Source organism: Pagrus major, chromosome 22 (genome assembly GCF_040436345.1).
Source record: "Pagrus major chromosome 22, Pma_NU_1.0".
NCBI lineage: Eukaryota > Metazoa > Chordata > Actinopteri > Spariformes > Sparidae > Pagrus > Pagrus major.
Genome location: NC_133236.1, coordinates 22,331,424 through 22,340,333, shown reverse-complemented (window position 1 = coordinate 22,340,333; position 8,910 = coordinate 22,331,424).

Sequence of the window (8,910 nt, the reverse complement as noted above, 5' to 3'; positions counted from 1 at the left end):
AAAGGAGAAGAATAAAGAAATGTGGAACTAGTGTAAATAAAGAGGGAAAGCACACGGAGAGATAGTGTAGTGAGCAGAGTAGTGCCTGTGTTTCCCTCATTTGCATATCTCTGATTTGCAATGCAAAAACAAGGCTTGTAGATTGTGACAGACGCAGGCTCCACTTGGGATTGGTCACCTATTAAATCACATTACGGATTAGAGCTGGTGGCCTTCTCTAAACTTTATCTTATTGGCCTGTTTGGATCGCTGCGACAACTTTTTTCCAGTGCTCTGGGGCTTTTTGGAGCAGGTTGAAAGTTATGTTTTTGAGGGCCCTAAATCTGTTCATCAGAGCGTGACGTCTGACGTCCGTTCATACTGATAATTCTGGCTTTACCGTCTCTCTGTCTCCAACTCAAACCCACACACACACACACACACACACACACACACACACACACACACACAATTCCCCTCAGTCAGTCAGCGCTCATCCAGCATGTGTCACTGTAAATATTGACACTGCAAACAGAGCCCCCTCTTTTTTTTCTTAAATGTCACCCAACCACTCCCTGTGTGTAAACATGCACCCCATCGGCCCGTCATGGCGATAACCATCTCCCTCCAAACTTGGAGAAGCTTTTTTTAGGTGGGGGGGGGAGAGAGGCAATTGCTGCGTGAGAGTAACAGAGATCTCACATACGAAGGCCGCATTACATGGAATTTACCTTTAATGTTCGATCACATCTGAGCTGAAAATGTCAACTGAACTCTTGAGGTGACACCTCCCTGGCCTCACTGCTGTGACATGAAGATTTACAGCTTTGTGTGTAGAAAGTGAAAAATGAAACTTGTGGTGTTCTCATCCTGCGTCTGTCTCACTATATGTCTGTCTGGCCACTGTGCTCGGCACTGAAGGGGTTAATCTCCTGTTGTTAGTCAGTACCCCGGCTGTATGTGCTATAAAAGCTCCCTTTCTTCACATTATCTTTCTTTCTGAGAATAACAACATCTTACTGCTGCTTCTCTGAGGTGTGACGTTCTCTGTTATCCTGTCCACCTCTTTTGCTACGGCAGAAAGAAGAAGTACATAGATACATAGATATAATTATGCAAGGGACATCTCACTCTCCCGTTGCCCCTCTGTCACTTACATACAGTATATCATGTATACTTGCTTTTTTAGGCTCTCAATTCTAAAAAAGAGGAACTACTATCCCCAGTGCCGGGGTGGTAGTGGGGCACCCCTGCCACATTTTTGCTTGAAGAGCCAAAGTACCCTTTTTTTTAAAAAAAAACAAGAAAGCCAGGATACATCTGTGCACCAATGGGACAATTTCACACCAGAGAGGCACTTGAGATACCAAAGTGCCCCTTTGGTTTCTCTGTTGCGACCTAAATTTAAATGTACCTTAATCCTGTGCACAGTAGAGGTCCTTTTATTTATATATTTTTTGCTCCTTAGCACTAACTTATCCCCAAACTTACACAAAAGTAAAAGAAAAAAAAGCTTACTTAGAAACAGATCTGTCATTAAAAACAAGTGTTCAACACGCAAGCAATTCCTACATATTTAGATTTTTATTTTAAATTTAAGTCACGATCATAATGGTTTCAAGATCATCACCTCAGCTAAACCCTAACGTAAACCCTACCAGCCTACTCGCCACATGCTTTTTCACTAATGATACATTTCATACTCATAATCGCTTCCTGTAGCACTGCCCTCCTTACTGATAAGGAAAATTCATCTCGATATTATCTTCTAATCTCTACACTTTCATATTATTTTAGATCGCTTCACTATACTCATTGAATGACTTGAATATTCCACACTGTATGCAGAGGGTGCACTAATCTTGGCACGACTAGTTTCAGGAGGTACGCTGCACCTTAAAGTGCAGACTTCCTACAGTTACATGATTGAATTTGTCTTGAAGACTTCAAAGCTTATTTTCGGATGTTTTTATGATTTTATTTGACGCTTAATTATTGTTTTTCCGGTTTTCTACATGCATACTTGTTCTTGTATGCTGGTTGTGAGGTTGTTTGACTATAAATGTCCTCTTGATCTCAATGAGACAACCTGATTAAATAATGTAGATGTGTGTAAGGGTGAAATGATGTGTGTTGACTTCAGAGAAACATGTGTAAAATGACGTGTAACAGTAGTGTCAGTGAATCAGCTGGAAAAAGTGGATAAAAAAACAGTTGCATGCGAATTTAGGGTGAATATCGAGAAACGTGTGTTCGGGTGGTTAACAAAGAAGAAAAGAGTTAAAGAATATAGACATATGGACACTGACACTGATCTTCAAAGGGGAACTAAATCAAAATGTTAAGTTTCATTAATGTTTTTTGTTAAATCTTAAATAACATGTACATTTTTCAACAATATTTACACTAAAGTCAGATTAAAATTAGTTGTAAAGTGGATGTTGGCGGGTTTACACTCCACTTCATCCCTGCATTTGAGTATCTCTGTGCTGCAGGTGGTTTCCAAGCAGCACTGTGTGTTGTGGAATGACTAAAGCGTACACTTAGGGGAAAGAAAGGGTTAATTTGTCATGCAGTATTGAGATCTGACACGCAACACCCACACATCCAAAACACTCTGCAAACAAATATGTACATGATCAATATCCAGGAGAAAAACCTGTTTGCACCTCTGACTCTGTGTGTGTGTGCGTAAAGATCTCTTATCTTGCCTCCTTAACCCCCCTTATCCCTGTGCTGTAACTCTGACTGAATGATACACAACCCTCAGGTGTCGTGGAAGCACACCTGCCACATTTCACCTGCTCCACTTCAGTGTGTGAGTGTGTGTGGGAGCGATGGACAGCGAGCTGATCAGCACATCTTCTCTGTGTAGTGATTATTGTGTTTTGGAGATTTCAAAGCGTACTCACACATACAGATTTATCGGCTGCTTTCGACAATTTGCATACTGCAAATATGTGTAAGAGCGTGTGGGCAGATGAGAGGGCTTTTGCATAAGAAAGTACATGTTGTACACTGGGATTTTTTTTATTTTTTGACCGTTTGACACAAGTGGCTGCAGCCTGATTGCGCTTAAGGCCTGGTGTGACGTTCGTGTCCATAGAGAAGGTGCAGAAACCTGCAGTGACTTTCTCATTATTACACACAGTGAGTGAGTGTTTTTCGCAATTCGTCACAAAAATATATGAGTGGGTTGTATGGTTTCCTGTGTTTCCGTATGTTTATGTTTGAATCCAAAGTCTGATGGTGACCTTTGACCTTTACAGTACATGGTTTGGCATGAGACCTTAAAAAAAGAAATCAGTGTAACAATTTGTAGCATGTATTACTCATTTTATTGGCCTTATGTGAGCGGATTGGAACATGGCCTCTCAGTTGCCTACAAGCTTGTGGATAAGTTGTGTAAGTTGTTTAAAGGTGAACTGTAAGAATTGGCCACCTGTTGAATTAGCATATCACTTGAGTAACCGCTAACTGCTGCTAACTGTAACTGCAGTTAGCTGAGGTAGCCATGCAGCTAGCAGGACTGGGTGCACGGGAAGGGTTGGTGTTTTCCCGCTAACATAAACTACCACAGATGTTCCACAGAGCCCCTTGAACGGAAAGGAAAAAGGGAGCTTTCAAAATCCAAATGTAAAAATGCCGGATCCTACAATTCCCATGATGCAACTGAACAGTGAAATCCATTACGATTGAATCGTCAGGGTTATTTACGAATCATTATTTCAAACTTTAGAAAGCTCCCTCCAGAGCACCAGAAGAGATTATTCTTCTATATTCGCCGACTGAATAGAAACTCCACTAAATTGTTGTAGTGCCCCTTTAAAAGTCCATTAATGAGTGGATTTTCTTGACTGCCTTTTTTCCATCAACATCAAATCTCTTATGATTCCCTCTCGCTAAATACTTAAGGTTTTTATTTTGTTATGTTTTATCAATGGGGCTCTTTTAGTGTTTTATTACAAATATCCACATGAAGCCAAATGTTTGTACAATCCCTATTAAAGCTGAGGGAATACAAGCTGTTTCCTGTGAGTCACGTCTCCGCTTGTTATTACAAGTACAGTCCAACCTGCTCGGCCTGTTCCTCTGGCTCGGCATCATTAGTCAATTCATATTATTATCAAACTCTCATATATATGGGCTCAGTAATATTGTTGGTGCTGTAAACAAGACGTTTAGTTTTGGTTTAATCCATCTGTGACAGTGTTTTGATTTGGTTGGTGTGTGTGTGTGTGTGTGTATGTGTGTGTGATCTGTTTGTGGCTACACAGCCAAATTTTATGGCAGGGTGGTGTTTAAATCCAAAAATCCCCCCCGGAGAATCCGGAGAAGTTCATAGAGTCGTGTTTCCAGCTTTTGCAGAGAGCTGTGTTCGTGTTTGCATCATGGTTAGGGATACCCAATACAAGAACGTCTATACGCTAAATGACTTACTCTTTGAAGTGAGGGCAGACAGACATGAAAGATCCGATAGAATAGAGTCCTTAATTACCCAAAACACAGTAAAATTAGCCTCAATAGTATTCGAATTCAGGGACCAAATAGGCCACAGGGCAAACTCAAGCATTTGCATAGACATAATGTGTCCTAGTTAATTCAAAGAGGCTCCATTCACATTAGAGCGGTGAGTTTTTAGAGTTATTCTGTGTTTCCCTTTCACTTTTGTTTGGTTTGAACTTTCAGTTTAGCAGATTTTACGTTCCTTCTTGTAAGTTCTACATTTCCAAAACTTTAAAAAGTGTCTTTATTCCTTATGACTGTAAGTTTTTCATTCAACAGTTGTTTTAATAACATTTTTGGAGTATTAGGGCCAGGGGTGAGAAAAAAAATGAGAGGAGGATGTTTCTTTTTTTTCCATTATGCACTTCAAGAATAAAGTCGAAATGTCGAGAATAGAAGTCCAGTGTGTAGTGTAACAATCTCTTCAGAGTCCGAATACTGACAACAACACTGTGTTCATGACCTAAAAGAGAGATTGTTTCTTTGTTACTGAAGCCGATTCTATTCTATTCTAAACGATAAACAGTTTAAGTCTATTGCTAAAAAATAAAATGGTTGAAATAAAATAAAAGCATCCGTCATCTCTAACCTCTATGCTTTGCAGAGTCGCGGGTGGTGGGCGAGGTACACCTGGGACAGGCAATAATTCACATTCACATTCACACCTACAGACAATTTAAACTAAGCTGCATGTCCTTGGACTGTGGGAGGATGCCAAAGTACATGGAGGGAACCCACGTAGTCACCGGGAGAATGTGAAGGCCATGTTGCAGCCAGGAGTAAACAAAAGGTTAAAAAAAAAAAGCTCCACTTTAACACACAATTTTGAACTTGGCAGACAGTGAGGGGGAGCTCATTTGATAGACTGTGTCTGACTTATTGCACCTACCTACTTTCTTATATAAAACATGAATAATAGAGTACTTTCCAAACCTTGACCTTAAAACGAGGGTCATGTTCACACTGGTGGTAAACTGGGTTTGAAATCTATGCCTGCAAAGGGCAGCGAGGTCCCGACCCCTCAGGCATCAATTAAAACAAAGCCATCATTTCCATCTCTATCAACAATCTACAAGCAAAACAAATGGCGGTGACAACAGCTTTATTTCAGGAATGTGCCCTGAGGCTGATTTGGGTGAGGTCCACTGAGATTATCGATATGCTGTTTTTGCTCTGAATCGACAAGGAGGTGTGCGTGAGGAGCTTATTGTGCCTTTGTCTTTGCATTCGTTTGTATTCTGAGTGCACGTGCGCAGGTGCAGCTCATCTCAAATCCCTCGTGAGTCAGTACGCTCGAAGCGATCACGAGCACGTCCGAGCACTTAAAACTGCACAAGATGCTCTCTGACCTTTTTTCTTGGAAGTGACTCGGGAGTCTCCCAGAGGGGAATTCTGGGGGAGTTCGCTTTCCAAAGTAACACTCCCACTTTTCCCATGCATCTCATTTGACTGGCAAATGTCTATGCAAATCTGCTGTGCCAGTGAGTTGGACGCAGGGAGAGGTGAGGTGGGTGCACAAAGAGGGATGGGTCAGGGCAAATAATTATTGCTCGCATGCTCCATCTTGCCCCCCTCAGATCCCTCGCAGTCCCGGGGCCAGCGAGAGATTTTTGCAATTAAAATGTACCCGGCCGATGTAATATGCATACAAGATTGGATAAGAGATGCGAATAACGTGTGTGTGTGTGTGTTCATTGACTTGTCCGTGTTGCATCACAAAGGAGTGAGTGACACACGCACCTTCCTCTTTCTAGTTGCAAAACAACTCTCTTCTCGTTCTCTCTCCTTCTGCATCTGTGTTTGTGTGTGTGTGTGTCTTTCTTCATTCATATGCAGCCTCCAGTAGTAAGCAGCGCTGGTAGTGAAAACTGTGAGGAAGTTGTCACAAAGAGGGGAAGTGTGTAGTAAAAATATGTCAAGATATGTCAAGTATTGTCCTCCTCATTGAAAGAGAATTTCCTCTTTTTTTCTTCCGTGCGTGTGCAACAGGGCGTGTGTGCGCTTGTGTGTGTGTATTGTTCCTGCGTGTGTGTGTGTAGGTGTGTGTGCATATTGCAGAAAGGGGGATACACCCAACGTTCCACTATATACATTTAAATGGCTGGATATTGCTTTTGCTGTTGTTCCTCCTTCAATCGAACTTCCTCCAATTAAGTTCTCCATGAGGTGATTTACACCATAAAGCCAAGGCAGTTTCCCCTTTTATTGACCAGTAAAACCTTAATTAATTGAGTTTTTTCTCGCTACTTCCCAGTGAAACACAATCCCAAACTCTCAATCTGACCTTTGCTGACCTTCCCCACGAGTCTAGAGAAGAAAAAAAAATGTGCAGCAGTTTGCACCACCTGCTTGTGAAGGAAAACTGCCAGCGTGCAGGTCGGTGCATAAAAATACATTTTTCAAAATGTGTGAAATTAAGCCGGAAAACATGCGAGTTAGCTGTGTAACTGTGGTTATGTCACCACTGCGTCGCTTGCATCAGCATGTGTGTATGTATGCACACGCCTGTGTGTGTGTGTGTGTGTGTGTGTGTGTGTGTGTGTGTGTTTGCGTCCGAGTGACCCAGGAAGCTTTGCTGCGTCTCTCTCATACTCTTCCCCCGGCTGATATCACTCACTTCCTGCTGTCTTCTCCCGTCCACTCTCTCCGTGCCCGCTGGTTCAGACTCAAGTCCAGGGAAATACTCTGTTTCGTGGTGTTTTCACATCCACACGACGAAGCAGAAGGGCTGTCGTGTCATCTCCGTGTAAGTGTTCAGCCGTCAGCCTCTCTTTTTGTCTTCTTCTCTTGTTTTAAGTGTCTCACTTCACACAGGTCCACGAGTTTGGACCCTCGGCCTCTCGGTTTACTTTGTCTGCCTACTTGCCGCCGTGTTCTCCTCTCTGATTGGAAGTCTGTCCTCATGTTATCATTGCTGATTTTTGACATAATACAAAAACTGAAAGCGTTGCTGTTTCTCGTTTTAGTGGCATGACTCTGAATGTAGGATAGGGATGTGAGCCTTCTCTGCTTCTCAAATAAACACCGCATATTGAAATTTAGATCGAAAGCATCTCACGCTCTCGTGGGATAATGCGACCCAGGCTTTCCACTCAGTTTTTGTAAGGTCCACCCCTGTTGTGTTCAAATGCACACACGCATACACACACACACACACACACACACACACACACACACACACACACACACACACACACACACACACGGTGTGGTGTAATCAGGTTTCTTTTTCTCTTTCTGGGAAATAAGGAGAGGAGAGGAGAAGAGAAGAGAAATGAGGAAGTTCACAGGACGGGCTGTATGTCTATTTATTTGTATATTTTTGTTGATATCAAGATGTGGTTTTCAGACACAGTGTCACATGTCTGTGTTAATCCAGAATAAATTTCCATTATTATTTATTTTTTTTAAACTAATCAACAGCTTTCCCTGCGCAAAAATAAAACCTTTAAACGTTTTTTTTACAGGTTTTAACGGCAGATTATGAACAAACCCGGGCTCTTTAGGCACCGGGAATTCATGAAACTCAAACTGACAACCTACTTCTAAGCTTAAAAAAGTGCATTTAGTCAGATGAAATGATTTGTAGTTTTACAAGAGAATGTTACATCGTGATATGTTTATAGGGTTAGGGTAAAATCAAGTAAATATGTATATTATTAATTCTCATTTCAGCCTTTATTTATTCATTTATTCTGAATTATGACGGTTTTCTTGTACTTCTTTCCTAAATATACTTAATTAAACACACATACAGCTGGATAACATACTTTCCTTTCTCACTGTCTTTTTCTTTCCTCTCTTCCTTAAAGATGACGCCCATTTACTGAAAACCATGTGACTTCAGGAGAAGTCCTTCACGTCACTTGACCTGACTGGTGAGTTTGATAAGTGAGGCCTGGAGGCAGATGTGGCCTCGATTTAGATTTTTAATTCTGCTTTAATTGTGACGATTTTTGCCATCGGTTAAAAAAAAAATAAAAAATACAGTTAAAGAAATTCAATTTTGCTTTAAAGGCTTTAGTTTAGAACTGTTCTTAATTGAAAATGAAAGAGACAGGATTGATCACTAAAGGAAGTATATCAAAAATCGAAGAGTGATGCAAGAAAGGAGCGGAAAAAAGACACAGAGTCAGCGTTAAATAGAGCACAGGTGCTGTGTACAACCAAAACCCCAGGATCCGGCTGAGCGAGAAAAGGCGAAGAGTTTCCTAACACCGCTGCAAGTCCTGACACGAATCCAATCGTGACACCAGGCCCGGGATGGGATCGCGGAACGGGGAGTGAGACTAGACCCAGAAAAACGGGATTCCACTCTCACTCCCTGCTCACGGAGCAACATACCTCTCCAAGAGTTTCCCACGAGAAAAACCTCGGGCGTTTTTCGGTCCAGGTGAAAAAAAAAAAGGAGAGACAGGGAGATAG